General features: G+C 38.5%; 1 protein-coding gene across 1 annotated transcript in view; it reads left to right on the plus strand.

The window, feature by feature from the left end:
- The first annotated feature begins 6,882 nt into the window (after window positions 1-6,882).
- Window positions 6,883-16,721, plus strand: part of si:dkey-166d12.2 (rap1 GTPase-activating protein 1) — a 127,868-nt gene continuing 118,029 nt past the window's right edge. The window contains exon 1 of the mRNA XM_036152021.1: window positions 6,883-7,099. The gene's annotated coding sequence lies outside the window, so the exon portion shown is untranslated. The remainder of the gene's footprint in view (window positions 7,100-16,721) is intronic.

Genomic DNA, 16,721 nt, shown 5'->3' on the forward strand with positions numbered 1-16,721 from the left:
GGCGAGGCGGTGGTAGTAGCGTCTCGCCAACATAAAAAAATAAATAAAAATAATAATAATAAAACGGACGAGGCGGCGGCGGCAGGGGCCTCGCCAAGATAGCGCTGCGGGAAGCTTGATGTTCATACCTTCACTGTGTTAGTCATTGTTTGTACTGCTGTTTTTTCCACTTTTCGTTGCGTTCGCCTGTCTGCTAAACTCAAAACAACCGCGCCTGGCTTGTCGGAGAACAGAACAGCTGAGCATCTTTACGACAGTGCACTTTTACTTTCGCCCTCTGGGGGGAGCCTCGCTGGAAAATCAACCCCGGTTGCATAGTATACCTTTAAGGCCCATTTTAAAGATCCCATTTCGTCCAATAAACCTTTGATTCCAGTTTAATTTTAAGTATAATTTGATTAAATCAGCCACTTCTGGTGTGTTGCAGATTGTGATAAGGATACATTCCAAAATGTAGACATTTATTTCACAGAGCCATGATTCTTTCTTAATAAATTGGGATATGTCAGGAGAAATAAAACGTATCAGCCCAGTACGCTGCAATAAGTGCAATGATAATGAGCTACATATTATATAAATCTCTTTACCTCTTGCTCTCACTCAATTCTTCTCTAACTTTGATAGGAAAGTATCTGTTCTTGCACAACCCGTACAGGTTTAGAGCACTTGCTCAAAGAAGATGGTTTCCTGCGGGAAATACTAGTTTTGGTTAAAACTGAACAAAAAAGAAATCCTCTGTCGAACATCAGTTCAGCTCAGATCACTTCATGGCAATATTACTTGAGATTAAAGGATATTTAGGACAAATTTTATATAAATAATGGTTCTTCCTGTGGGGGGCATCATTATGTTGTAGGAAATTTACTTGGGTGAAATTAATCCAAAACAGGATCCCATGAGGTTTCCTTGATGTAGTTTATCTATTTTTCATAAAATGTTGTGTGATTTATATATTCAAAATTAGTCTGTCTAAAATAGATGTTAGCAGGTACACAAGTAAAAAACAAAACAAAAAGGTATCTTAAATAAATAATCAGCGCTCTGTATCTGATGGCCAAACACAGATTTCATGATGATTTGGGGAAAAATCGATATTGAACAACACAATCAGATGGAGTCAGCGGTAAAACAGTCAAAGAATATGGCCTTTCATTTTCAGTTAGGCAGATGTTGTTTTTACTTTTAAATATGAATTAAACTGCAGAACTGGAAATGTGAAAATCATTGTCTCCTCTGTGATACTTTAACACAGCCAGAAAGCATCCTGTAACAGTGTTATTGTAATGTGTTTTAACGAAGAGCACTCTACCTCAACTCTCAAACCTAAAAATATTGGTCCCATATCTGTTGCCTCCAAGCCTGAAGGCCTTCTCTACAAAATCCCAAAATGGTTTTAGGGAAGTGATTGCTTTGCTCTTCAATGTGCAGAATAAAGGCTTTCTGCTGCATTATGTTGCCTCTAAACCTCTGCAGAGAGTGAAGGGGATTGACTTCTTCCCATGTCGTAAAAGGCTGCAAAAAAAATGACTTGATTAGCAGCCAAAATTTAATGACGGTGCAGACAAATGACCTGCTGTACAAATATGCATTTTATATCCTTTTTATTTCTTTCATTTTAGGCTCAAACTTCCTAATTTCCTCGACACTTTTGGAAATTTAATTCATTAACCTTCTGTCGCCTAATTAATGTTCCCCTTGACCTTTTCGAGAAGTAATTATGCAAAAGACACAGGAACATACTCATAATTCTTCGTCTTTCCTTCACCTCTTATGCCGTTTAAGTCTCTTTTCAAGCCTTCAGTACATTTCAGTTATAAAAACAATGCAAATAAAGCAGCAGAAACAGCATAATCAGAAGTGTAGAACTAGATAAACAGTGTATGCCTTTCCAATTTTGATTCAAATAGCTTTTTGTGTTAAATGACAGAAACATAACGGCAGACGTTCTGTCAGTTAATCATTTTTGTCACTTTCAGAAAACGTTATTTGTTATTTCCAGCTTTTAACGTTTGAGGACTAGGGCTGTCACACATGGTTTGAGTGTATTATTTGAAAAGAAATACGAATGACACAACTGATCAACGAAAGCCCGCTGCCATGCCTCAGATTTGAAACAGAGTGTTTCTGTAGTTTGCTGCTTCAGTACTTTTTGTTTCAGAGTTCTGGTCGAGTTGACACCATAAGTACCTTCATCCTTTTCTATGTTTAAACTGAAATCAGCCATGCTGTGCTGTCATTATGGTTTCTTATATATCATTATATCATTATATAACTGTAGGGGCAGGGTCGTGGGTTTTTAATGCTGAGGGAGTTAAAAATACATTTGTTCAACACAAGAAAGGCCAAACTTTACTCAACACGCACATAAATATAATATTTATAATAGCAAGTGTCAAGACATGTCTAAAAAAATGACAAGTGCGACTCCTTGACAAATGCCTCTAGATTTATTTTAATAAGCCTTGTCTGGCAAAGAAAAGGGGTAAAGCATCAAGTACAGTTTTAATTCAAGTGTTTTTGCTGTTATGCAAGAGGTTATTGCTGCCGGATTGTTTAATTGCTGCTAAATGGCTCAATATTGTTCTGCTGTTTCTTTATTTTCTATGTTTTTTTGGATAATTATGGAGCTGCTTCAACAAAGTTGTATTGTTAGTTTGCACAATGCAATGACAATAAAAAACATTCTAATGTTAAAGTGCATGACCAAAAGAGGCAAACTATTAGATTTTAACATAATGTTTATAATTAAAGCTGCATTGTTGAACTGCCCTTGCACTGCAGCATGTGTTGTAATGCATGTTCTGCATCCCCACGCCTCCAGTTCGGCACCACACGCGGTACTATAAGCAGGCCTTGATATTAGGGCTGGACGATGTGGCCAAAACTTATATTACGATATATTTTTTAATTTCTGTCGATACGATACAATTACGATATTGATATAAACAAAGAAAAGCCTCAGAAAGACTGCAAAGAATACCCACAACAGATGCTTGTACAAACTTATGACAATTAAATTGCCATGTTCGTAAAACTCCTCAGTATAACATTTTAGAAATATTTGCTTTAAAAAATGGAATATCTGAAATTACATAAAACCTGAATGTCAGTCAGTGACAAATGCTGTAATCATAGACTGTAATGTATTTTGAAATAATGGACCTTTATCACCTTTACTGAATAAAGTTATGTTGTGATATATATTGATATTGAATTATTTTCCACTTACTACAGTATACTTACAGTATACTTACTAGCTCTGTAAGTATATACAGTATACTTACTACAGCTCTGGTGGGAAGACTTGAAAATTTTGTCCAAAGTCTGACCTTCCTGATGGAAGCTGTAGTCACTTCCTGTGTAGTCGTGAAGGATTAATGAAGACTTCCAGGAAGATGTTGAAAATGAATGATATGACATTTTTACGTCTTGTTAGATAAAGTTTGAAACTTCAATTCAATTACATTTTATTTACATAGTGCCAATTCACAATACATGTAATCTCAAGTCACTTTACAAATTCAAGTTCGATCAGATTATACAGATTGGTCAAAAAGTTTCATCTCTAAGGAACCCAGGAGGTTGCATCGAGTCTTAACAAGCAGCATTTACTCCTCCTGAAAGAGCGTAGAGCCACAGTGGACAGTCGTCTGCATTGTACATGGCTTTGCAGCAATCCTTCATACTGAGCATGCATGAAGCGACAGTGGAGAGGAAAACTCCCCTTTAACGGGAAGGAAAAACCTCCTGCAGAACCAGAACCAGGCTCAGTTTGAACGCTCATCTGCCTCGACTGACTGGGAGTTAGAGAATACAGAGCAAAGACACAAAAGTGCACATTGATCCAGGAGTACTTTCTATGTTATATGTTAATTGCGGATGATCTGTCTCCCCTTGACGATGTCACAGCTAACAGCTGTCAACCTCTACAGACTGTAATGGAGCGTTATTCTCCACAGAAACCTGTGACTTTGTGCTTAGTGGGCAGGGGTAAATACATGTTATCAATTTACCACACAAATGTGTTAACTGTCATAGTTTGTTTTTTTGTTTAGATTTAGCTTTAGACTTCTGCTTATTTAACCTGTCACCAGCCATTATTCAATCAGTTCACTTCACCTCTCAGCCACCATTCACTAACCAATCAGTACGCTCTGCTTCCAGTCACCACCCTTCTGTAGATCAGCTCCACCTGTTGCAGTTAATTAGTTTTCAACTCCTACTTATACCCGTCTTAGCCTAATCTTCTCTGCCAGATCATTACAATCCTTTCGATGAGTCTTATCTAGCGTTTATGTCTGCCAGCCTGCCTGCCTGCCTGCCTGCCTGCCCGTTATTCGATCCTGGCCTTGTCTCCTGTTTTTATGTTTGCCTTGACCATGTCTTGTTGACCGTAATCTGAATGCTTGCCGGTTACGGACCTGTATAGACGCTCTGATTCTGCTCCCGGATTCTGCTCTGGACATTCCCACACATGGGATCCGCCTGCATCGTTATCCGGTTCTGACCATTGCCTGCTTAAACAGAGAACGTTCTTAAACATTCTCTGCTTGTCTGGCTGAATTCTGGGTCTTCCACTTCTGATCATGATATTAACACACTTTTCATGAGGAAGAGCGCAACATTCGGTGTAGATCTGATACTGCAGCAGTGAGATATAGCTGCTTAAAATGTTCTAAGGGGCGCAGCAGATTCAAATTCCAATGTAATCCGATTAGTAGGTTGACAACCCTCATTCATGACTTTTTTTATACAAATCAAATCATGCATGCTTGATTTAGTGCCAACCTAATGCAAATGATGAGATATTTAAGGTAACACTTTACAGTAAGGTACACAAAATTTGGTTAACTACTAAGGAACACCTTGGGAACTAAATTTGTCGCTCCACCACATCCACACTGTCCAGCCAACGGTCACCGTTCAGAGTAGGATTCAAAAACATGTTTTTCTGGTCTGTCTTCACTCACAGAAAGTTTGGTACAGCGGCAACCTTGTGTCTAGAAGTTAATACACCTTCACCTTTTATTGCAGGAAGTCAGATTTTAGAATTGGTCATGCCGACATGCTTTGACGTGGCAAAAAAAAACTTTTGACGACTTTTGATTTCCAGTGGCTTACGACGATACTGAGTAATTTTGAATTCTGTAAGTCAAAAACACACTTTTGCGACATGAAAAAGAGCAGCTGCTGTCACTGAGCAGATTAGGGGCTGGAAGAGCCACTTTCTCTCAATTTTGAGCAGAAATAGCCTCTTGACTCACATTGCTGCTCGCTGGTCGGAGAAAGTGAGCATGTTGTTCACTGTGCAGGAGTGATGCGGTCTGGATAGGAACTTGCTGGAGGGGGTGGGTGATTACCGCTCTATATAGATCTGTGATGGCCACTTATTTTCCAGGGAATGGTTGCTACTTAGAGAGCAGAATTAACAAGGATTACTCAGACATACACGAATCATACAAAACACCATTTTGGCCATGATTTTACTGAGCCGATGTGACATGTGAATTTCTCCAATGTGAGATCAATAAAGCCTATCTTATCTTATTTTGATTAAGGAATAGCATTATAACACGGATACAATCTCAAAATAGTTAAATTTGCATGGTATAGGCCCTGTAAAAAAGAATGCACTTGACAGATAAGTATGCATGCACAATCTTCTAGAGGCAATGTATAAATATGGGACAATGGCCCCTGGAGAGTGTTCACGGAAATATAAACACTTCACCCATACAGACACACATAACTGATGCTCACGAATACTGATGAACTTACACACGACAAACCTCCAATGTTATCCTTCTGCTATTTATGTCTTGTCTTATTTGTGCGTTTTGTGCAAAAGGTTTTTTTGATATCTCAAATTGTCTCCTGTTATAGGATAAAGTTTGAGTTATGTCTTTTACCCTCTCACCTTCCCTTTTTTTTGTGGCTTCTATCTTTTTACAGAGTAATGACAGCGCCCTGTGGTCACCGCCTAAGGCGGTTGACCTTGGCAGCAAGGCCTCAGTAAATCGTCTCCTCCTGAAATGTTTGTGATGTTTGTTTGTTCATGTTATGGCGATTGTACTGAAACAATTTCCCCCTGGGATTATTAAAGTATGCCTGATTCTGATCTATTCTAAGTCTGTTTTTTAGACTGTGGGCGGAAGAAGGAAAGCCCAGTGAGAGCTAACGTATAAATGGGGACTAGAATTTGTATTTATGACTATGATTATTTATTATCTCCCAGTTTAACAGCAACCTTAGTCAGATAGAATGAGCATAAACTCAGATTTAAATCTTTTTTTTGGTATTTCACAAATTATTGCTAATTAATTAAGCTAATTATTTTTTCATCAATCCCATTCTTTGTTTTCTTAGTCATCTGTCGCAGCTGGCAACAACAGCAAATGTTCATATTTTTTGATTAACAGACATTAATAAGCCCCAGCTACCAGGGAATGGATTATTATACTTAATTTCTATCTGGGATTAATGCTGTATTTTTTAACTGAATTGCCAAAAGGTTTAAAAAAACTGTAAGGTGGAAAAAACAGCGCTTCCAATAAAACCTTGATTTTTTCCCCCTTCTATGTACGAGTGCATGAATGTAAAAAGGAAAACGTGTTTTAACTGTTTCGCATTTTAACTCACCTGGTTTCACTTGCAATGCATTCGCTGATGTGTTGTATTATTATCTGGAAAGTATGCATCGGCAAAAGTGTCTTTCCCCCAGCTGCGTGGAGCTGCACGGTAAGCTGCAGCATCCGTTGCAGAGTGTGGATGGAGGAGTAGCGTAGGAAGAAGGGCATTGGCCAGCAGGCAATGGTCACATGACTGTGACAGCATGTGTGCTTTAAAAGAAAGGAAAATAGAGAGTTGAGCATCAGATGAGGATCGGGACAACGTCTGCAAACATAAGTGTGCCTCATTGTTCAGCAGGCTGCTGCTGCTGCTCTTGCCTGCTTCTTCAGCGCGCCTCTTTTCTTCACAAGCACAGCCAAAATAATAAACTATTCAGTTTCTGCAGAATAAAGGCACAGCCCTTCCTTGCGCCAATATTTATCACAAAAGAAGGGAAGTGCGTCTACTCGGAGATTCAATCTCTTTAAAGGTAAGAGGTTTCACTTTTTACTGCAGTTTTGTGACACGTTATTTTATTTTATTTATTTATTTTTGGTGTGTTACTGGTGATGAATTGTTTGAGGTCGTGTTGAAAATGTACGACCGAGTTCACACAGTATTTTTAAATATTAATATCATGCTCACCAGCTACCAGCTCAATGTGTGCAGCTGGTAAAAGAAAAAAGCTCAAAGACGTTACAACACGGTGTCGTTACTTTGACAGTGCTGCAGACAGAGGTGTTTTTGACACACTAGGATGACCTAGTTTACTGCAGAAGCATCTGAAATATTAGTGTTTGATTTTTAATTAATCCTGCTTTTTAAACATACATTTAACGTGTCCTATGAGAAATCAGCAAATAACTGGATGGGTTTAGGTCAATTGTTGTCTTTTAAACACTTCAACATGCTGCAGGAAAGGAATCCTGCATTCATCGATTTGTTTTATTGGTTTTAAGTTGAAGTTTGGACTAAATTTGGAGAAATTGTGACAGAAAACAATTGAGGCTTTTTATATTTTACCATTTCTGGTGAATTTTTGCCCTGAAACATAAAGTGTTATTTATTTCCAGAAATGCTTTTGTAATTGTTATAGATGAATAGGCTACATTCCTGAGTCAGAAATCATAACGTGATTTGGAGCACGTCTTGTTGATCATGTAGCGCAGATCTTTTAAAAGAAAAAAAATACATTTCTGACAGAGCTTGTCATCATGAACTTGTTGCTCACCAAGCCACTACAGATCTTGCTTAACCATAAACTGAATTCAGATTAGTTTAACAAAAAATGATGATGACATGATTGATGAAGCTGGGTAAAATGGCTGTTGACAAACTTTATGGTTAGCAATGTTTTATTTATTTTCAACCTTGCTTCTTCTGAATAACTAGGCGGAGTAAGAGGGATGCACCGGGCCCTCTGGCGGTGGTCAGAGGGCCCGGTGGCACTGTTGTATGGCAGCCTCGCCTCTGTCAGTCTGCCTCAGAGCAGCTGTGGCTACTAACATAGCTCACCACCGTCAGGGTGTGAATGTGTGTGAATGGGGGAATGACTGACTGTAGTGTGAAGCGCTTTGGAGGTTGTCAAGACCTCCAAAGCGTTAAGTTAAAGCACTATACAAGTACAAGCCATTTACCATTTTACCATTTAGGCCACTCGACCGTATCACAAACTATAACGAGGCAGGAGGTAAACACTTTACCTGTTTGACCCAATGCACTGGTGCCTTTTCAGTGCTATTAAAAAAGGTATTTACCCACTAAAGGTCCTGTCCAGAAGGGGCTGCATTACCATCATCATTTGAAACCTGTGCACAGACTAGGAAAGTTTGAAGCCACCCTCCACCGTGGCTCTGTCTGGGACACCCTGATCCGCATAACCAGCTAAAAATTGGCTTGTTTTTGCATTAGAGCCAACTTAGACCTCACATCTCCCCGAACATGCATGTGCTAACAAAGAACAGCAATGGCCGACTTTGGAGTTGCGGTTCTACTATAGACACTATTCAATTTATTGTGAACGTGGAACACATTTTGCTCCTCTATTGAGGCCTTGTAAATACGCAGCTAGGTATTTTATAAAAACGAATAACTCCCCCATTTTTAAAAATAATACTGTACACAGTGAATTGTTGTTGAAAAGTTTTCATCCACACAAACCTGTATAAACTCACCAACAACCATTGTTTTAAACATGCCAGACAAGTTGCCATGGGTTAGTGAATTTGTCCAGTTTAACATTGATTAGACACATATTGTGAACAAACAATCACAACAACAATGTAGAAATCAGCTCCTCTTTGACAGCATACATTTTTTACTCCACTGTACGGCCAAGTCTATAACAATGGCCGCACACATGACGTCAGCGCCGTGTGACGGGCCAGACCCTAAAACTCCATCCTGTCATGTACACACGCAGGCTCAAAAACTGAGTTTTTAAAAATCTCCACATCTTTCAGAATCATTAATCATTAGGGAAGTAAAACGACGTTTACGTGTGGATAAAAAGCCTAACCACATAAAAATGTATCCCTTTTCCCAGATATCCGGCTACATGTGGACTAAGCCTAAATTCTCTACTCAGTTTGTGTGGACTGCCTCGTCTGTCCACACAAATACCTCTTTTCATTCTTTTGCCTTCATTTTCTTACTTCTATACTTCTGTGGCAGCATTACCACTGCACTCACTGGCATGGCATAGGTATTGCAACGACCTATTAAGGTGTCCTGTGTGCTGTGGCGTCTCTGTATTAGGGGCCAGTGGGGCCTGGCCCCACCAGATGTCACTGTGGGGCTCTATGTTAACTAATCAGTGGGACATGATCGTTCTTTATAGAGTAATATTGTAAAAAATACAGATTTCCTTAAACATAGAATTATGTTGTGTCTATATATCTAAGTCTGCCATAATACTGACAAGCTCAGAATGCTCAATCATCTTGAGGCACCTTGATATTGGGGACGGCCCACCAACATTTGTTTAAAAACGAACATCTTAAATTGCATTGCACATGCCCAACAATCTCTCAGTAGACAGCTGTGGGGCACAAATCCTGTGGCCCCAAGCTCGGCTCATCCAATAAAGATACTGAAATTGCACACGTTACATTTATGTTCTGTGGGAAAATGTGCAATCATCTAGTGTTGGTTTTCCTCACTGGCTCATTGAAGGATCTAAACATTTTCTGTTCAATAAATGAACAATATGAGTGAGCCTTTATTTGTAATTTTATGTATAAAGATTAAATGACATTTAGCTTTTCCGAAATGCCATTTCTAGTGTGTTGCTTTATGCTAACCTATGTTTAATTTTAAATTGATCAAAGTCAGGTTGTATGCATCACAAAATAATTAGTTGCTGCTTTAAGTGTTTTTGTGCCCCACTTCACTTATCATGCCAGAGACGTCACTGCCTGTGTGGTTTCTAATCTCTTATGCTCAAACTTTTCTGTGTTTGGATGCAGTATTCAGATCCATGTCAATGTAGATAATACAACTAATATTACTGTTATCTTAATCTGAAAATTGGGTAAAATAGTAATCAGTCTGACACACACGTGCCTTAATCTTAGATACATACAGATGGGTCTTGTTTTTTTCATTTGAGATTTGATATAGTGACAAGATTTCACTTTTGTTTAACTAAAGTTGAGCTCTTCAGAAATATTAACTGAACCCCAAAAAAAAACTGCATGACTCTGAATCAACAGATCTCGTGATTTCCTGCTGATAAAAATCAGAAGGACCACTCTTTGGCTAATTCGCAATTCAGTTGTTTCTCTCGGTGTAGATTTTGTCCGGTAACTTTCAGCAAATCATTTGATGAAAGAAACACAATTTGTTTTTAACAGACACTGAATTTTATTGTAATATTTAATACAAGTAACGGGACAAGATTCCTTTTTCATTCTCTCATGTGGAGGGTTGATGAACTGCATCCTGGTCTGTGTAGTTTTATAATACTGTTTTCTTTGAAAAGACAGAACTCTTCACTTGTCTATAGTCAGAATATTTAAGAGTCTACTCTAAACATATATCAGCATTTATTGCTGACATTTCTTGTACTAATGGTAAATGTTTAACACGTGTTTCAGCCAAGGCTATGGTAAAAATGACATCTCCAGAATGTCTCTAGATTGTAGCAATGGTTCCTAGAGTATGTATATTTAATGTTGCCCATCCAAGAAAATTTGTTAGAATTTATTAGTTGTGCTCTTAGAAGCCTCAATGCTAAATAGAGTGGCAAATGTGAAAAACTTAATTCAAAGTAATGTCAGCTGCATTGGTATGTAAACAACACTGATCATTCATGTTGTAAACATTGCTCACATTGAGAGGATATAAGCATAATGCACTTATCAAATACATATTGCTTGAAAGCCTTTGGCAGTTTTGCATCTGTAGTGATAATTATTCTGCTTGGTGAAGTGTTTTAAATACAGCTTAAGTTGTCAAGATTTGATAAGGCCTGTCACAGATGGCAGTGATGGCAATAATCCTGCACTGAAACATAAAAAAAAACAATTCAATTATTTTATTGTCTGAAAAGTTCTAAGCTTGACACCTTGGAAACTTTTCATAACTCTTTCATGATTAAATAGTTTTTTCCTTCTAAAACATTTTGGATGAACTGTTCACATTTATTTAATAACATAGATTGGGATTATAGTTAAAGCTTACATAAAACTACAGTGATCTTTTTGGTCAAAGGCACAGTACCAATATTTAGCAGATAAATGTTACTGTCATTTGGTGGCACTTTTTTTTTTGGGGGGGGGGGGGGGGGGGGGGGGGGTAAATGCACACGTTTTTCCTCAATAAAATGAAGCCTATTTTTAAATAGGTGTTGAGAAGCCTTGTTCTGCAACCTCTGCTTTAGAGGTTAGATTTAGTCAACCATTCCCTTTCTGTTGACATAGATTTCATTTCAGCGTCAATTGTGCTAATCCTTCAAATTTTACCCAGAAGTCTATCTTTTGAATTAGGAAGTATACTATATACATGCTATTTGGATAAACAGAGAGCAGGAGGATGTAGGGTCAAAACTTTTGCATTCAAGGACAACAGTGTGTCAAAGCAAAGCTGTTAAAATAACACATTGCTTTATGCTCTAATGTTTAAAGCTACTGCAGACTAGAAGGTTAAGGATATATTTGGGGACTTCCAGCGGCCATTACTGACACACCGGGTGTATAATTTTGATGAATTGTGGAGGAAGGGTGCCAGTTGTTACTGACTGGCTGGAGGGCTTCCTGAAATATTCATGAGCAATGCCTTTTTTCTCCTGTCTTTTGCTTTTCAATGGTAGTTGTTGTGATGACACACTAAACTTTCAACATGCCCAGAAGCCATGCTAAAGCCCGTCTGGAAGTCATATAACCACATTTGATTTTAATTACAGATCAAACAGATATTCTGAAACAATAAAATAAGATTTTAATTTTAGAGCTTGGCTTCCCATTTCCTATGCATTTTATGCATTTAAAACACTATCTTTATAACAATCTAATTACTAATTGTAAATCAATATGTTCTAGTTTAACAAATTTATAGCACAGTAAGAGCTCCAGTTTTTCAATTTAAATGTAAAAATCATATGCTGCGTGCAGTCGGGGCATTGAACACATTATCATGTTAGGCACAGCCTGTCAGATGCAGTAAATGTCTCTGACCATGAGTCTGTTCTTATGACCAACAAGTGACCTACCTCGCACATCCACACACAAATCGTGCATGCACACCCGTGCTCACGTGCAAATTCACAAGTGTCAATTTGATTCTCAGTGTGACTCATGCTACAGTGAACTGAACAAATCTCCTTCTGTCTCAGATGCTTAGCTGACATTGATTTGTACAACGAATGGAGCAGCAAAAAGGATTTTTTTTGTACCTAAGCATAAAAGCCATAATGAAAGACACATTAATTTGAATAAATGGAATGTAACACCATGAATATATTTCTGTTTAAAACTGTCCCCTCTATGTTTTGTTTTTTGCATGACAAAATTCCTGAGCTACCATGTGACAAATTGCTGTTTAATTCACGGTAATGACTAAATGGTTCACCCGTGGTTACTATAAGAACCTCCTGCTGCTGCATTGAGGCCGGATCGATGCCGCTGTCTAACAGCAGGACATCCATTTCCTCACAGCAAGCTAAAAAAATAACTGGCCGGTATAGCCAGTATAGTATAGCTGCGTGTGCATTATGTTGAGAAATATATAATTATTACCAGTATGAGAACAATGCCTGTGTCAAACGTTTTTTTACAACAGCACTAAAAATAATTCCTTTAAATTCAGAGTTCAAAATGGTAAACGTGCTGTTATTTTCCACATGCTTGTATTGAATATGAAAAAAAAAATGTCCATTTCCGTGGAGATCTGTAATTTTGTCCATAATTTGTAGCATCATGTGGAATAATTCATAATATCATAAAGAAGTATTAGAGTACTCCCACTAAAGCTGATTTCACACCTAAACTAAACAATATCTGGTGAATTTGGTTGCCATTATAAACTGACTTGCTTTATTAGCAGATGGGAGTGCAGGACAAATCAGGACTTTTAAATCTTCCGGTAATGGAGAGGATCCTACATCTGTGTTTACAATAAATGCCTACCAGACAGTTTTTATTCTCTGCCTTCTTTTCTTTGCAACAGAAGTTTTCTTTGACTACTTTTGCAGTTGCAGTACACAGTGACCGGAAGTCTATTTTATTTCTGGTATCAGCATTTGAGCGAAGACACACTGCGTTATCAGAATTTCCTTTGCTCACTCATTAGCTTGCATAAAGCATTATACGGCATGTTATCATGTTATATGTTATCTGACTTCAACAAATCCCCTTTTATGTACAGTTCTCAGATGAAAAACAAATGGACTGGAGAATATGTTCAGTTTCATCCTGATTACCAACTGTTTTCCATACTCTGTTCTGTTGAGGAGCAGCAGCTCTGATGCACAGCCTGGTTTAAAATTATATGAGGCACTGTGTGAAGAGATACAGTGGGCAGCTCTGGGTATCTGTAAAATATGAGAGGTGGAAAATAATAATTTTAACTGCTCAGACCTAGAAATATGAGTGCTGTTCTTATTAGTATGTACAGATGACCAGCTATGCACCACACCTTGACGGCTGTTTGCAGTTTACTCCAAAATGCAAAAAATCTCCATACTGTGTATAAATCAGGTTAACTTTACATGAGGAGAGTATGTTATAGAAGTTTAGGGAAGCTGTACATCACCTCAAAACATGATAAAAACCAAGAATACGGTTAATCAGAAATGAATCTAATATTTGTGAGCCCCATTAAGAGTAAAACAATAATCCAGCTACTGTCAATGAGTTTAGAGATTTCAAACAAGGGATTCCTGTCATGTAACCCTTTCACCTAAAGCTGCAGTCACATTGTTTCCAATCTTGCAGTGTTTGTTAGCATTTATAAGGATGGTGTTATGCAGATCTAAAACTGGGAAAACATAAAGTCCTTGAAGTAAGTACCTCACTATTGATGTTCACCTAGTTTGAATAGTGCATTTGTAGATTGGGATCAAATGTGTGGAATTCACAGTGTCCAAATGTGTTAAAGTGGAAGGAGGTTATTGTCATCATGGCATTATTGTCTCATCATATTTTGTCTATGCATGTGTAAAGATCAGCTGAGCATCTGACACTGATTTTTTGGTTCTCAGTGATTGTTCTCAAGTGGTCAGGTAATTATTAGCTGAATTAATAGGAAAGCAAGTTATGCCGTCAGTTTTTACTTTCAATTTAAAGCATCCAGCAATCCGAGGTGAGCAGATCTTCATTAGGGTAGATAGAGTGTTTGAGGAGTGTTGCATGAAGTAATGTTATTGCACCATTGCTGCGATATTTGACCAGCGGTTGTGTAAATGCTGTAGCAAGGACAAACCTGGGCAGTGTGTTTAAGAGCTTTGGTAAACACATTGCAGAACTTTTTCAATGTCCAAAAACACCTCTGGTAATCCGTTTTAGCTGGTTATTAAAATATGTATGTAGTTGTGTTAAATGCATTGTAAAGAGAGGCCGGAGCTTGTTTCTCTAAGACAACAAAGCTTGTTTAGCCACTTAAAGGCATTAAACAAACCAACACCCTCTTAAAAATATTGACCTAAGTCATTATTGCCTTAAACCTTTTGACTTTGGCAAAATAATACTGTTGCACTTTCTACGTAGGCCATTATAGAACAGGGATGGAAATGCATGATCTCCTGAACAGGTGATCAATAGGGTCACTATTGCATCCATCAAATAACAGAATTTTAATATAGTTGAATACAAATAATAATAATTTAACTTTATTGATCTCACAATGGAGAAATTCACTTCTGCATCATAACCCATCCCCTTGGGGAACACTGTCACTGTGCGGCGCCTGGGGAGCAATTGGGGGTTAAGGGTCTTGCTCAGGGACCCAGAATGGCAGCTAGTGGGAGTTGAACTCAGAACCTCTGAGCTCTAACCACTAGGCCAACACTCCCACATCAACCTTTATTTTCCTTCAGTGGGGAAATTCAGACGTACCAGCAGAGGAGAAAGGCAAGTGGATGCATGCAGAAAGGTAAAATCTAAAATGAAAAAAAAAAAATAAAAAAAAAAATACCAAGAGACTGCACGGCAAAGGCAATTTTACAATAAAATAACATTTATTAAAATAGCATTATCAGATTAAAAGAAATGTTCAACTGAGTAGGATAATTTAAAAAAGTATAATATGTGCATGCAAAATTCAGCTATAAAAATGACAAGAACTGAAAAAACTCTGTACCTAACAAGAAAAAACAAATGTGTACAGTCTTGGGTTTGTGCTGAGTCTAGATGAAACATTCTTTATATCTAAAACTGTAAAACCTGATCCCCATGCTGCTACAAACTGTTGTTGATTATAGGGTTGCCTGTTATTGTTTGGTAATAGCTGAGGTCTTTTTTTCCAAAGAGCTGGAGGCATCTATTTGTAGCTTGATAGCAGTTGCATATAATTAATGTGCCCAGGTTTCTATCAGGATTATAAATGGGCCACTGGAACACAAAGGCAATGGACTCGAGAAGACAATAAGGCACTATTGGAATGCTACTACTCCAATAACCCTAGTCAACGGAGCTACATGAAAAGACTGTGGGAATCATGGATGCTTCGATACTAACAGTGTAGACTAAAGGCAAAACAGCTAGTAACTCAGTGATCCAACATCCACAAATGGCTCCACAACTAGAGCAAGGGAGAACTAAGACACACAGTCAGATGGGAGAGTTAACATCAACCCCCCCACCACCACCCCCACCCCCCACCCCCCTCTGCCCGGACATTGGGCACCAAGCCCCAACGATGCATGAACAACTGAATGTGAGAACATCTGACCTAAGAGATAAGATCATGGCTAAATCAAGAGCCTGTCAACCCCAACATCGACTTATCGGAGGTGACAGGCTCGGGGGTGAAGTGTCTCCACAGGATCTTCTAGATGATGCGAATACAACACTGAGTACAATCCCTACAGTGACCATCATAGAGACCACTCAGACTATATACAGAACAGCACTAGTGATCCTTGAGATGCTTGGCAAAGGAGCGGCAATATTGGACAATGTCCATTATGGCCTGCACTGAAGAGAAGGTTAGAAATCAAGGCCACACAGAAAGACGCAAGCCAATTGTCAGAACTTCAGAAGGATTTATCCAGAAAGAGAATCCCCCAGAGATACAAACAGATGCCCATACCTGAGGCCCTGGAAACTGCCAAACAAAGATTTCAAGCCTGGGCTGCCCATCTGAAGAGGTACACAAAGGAGATAGAAGCCAGAAGAATAAACAGGCTGTTCTCCACTGAACCAGCTAAAGTGTACTTCCTGTGACAGGGTAATAACACACAAGCCAACCCACCAAGACAAGATACATGACAGAGGCCCAGAAAGGTAAAGGTAAAAACACCAGAGGAGCCAAACACCAGCTACTGGTTGACAGAACAGTCACCCTACACTGCAAAAGCAGACAAACAAACATGTGCATTGCCTGGATTAATTACAAAAAGCCTATGATCCAATCCCACACACATAGATCCTGGAATGCCTGAAGCTGTACAAGGT

The sequence above is a fragment of the Fundulus heteroclitus genome, chromosome 20 (genome assembly GCF_011125445.2).
Source record: "Fundulus heteroclitus isolate FHET01 chromosome 20, MU-UCD_Fhet_4.1, whole genome shotgun sequence".
Classification (NCBI taxonomy): Eukaryota; Metazoa; Chordata; class Actinopteri; order Cyprinodontiformes; family Fundulidae; genus Fundulus; species Fundulus heteroclitus.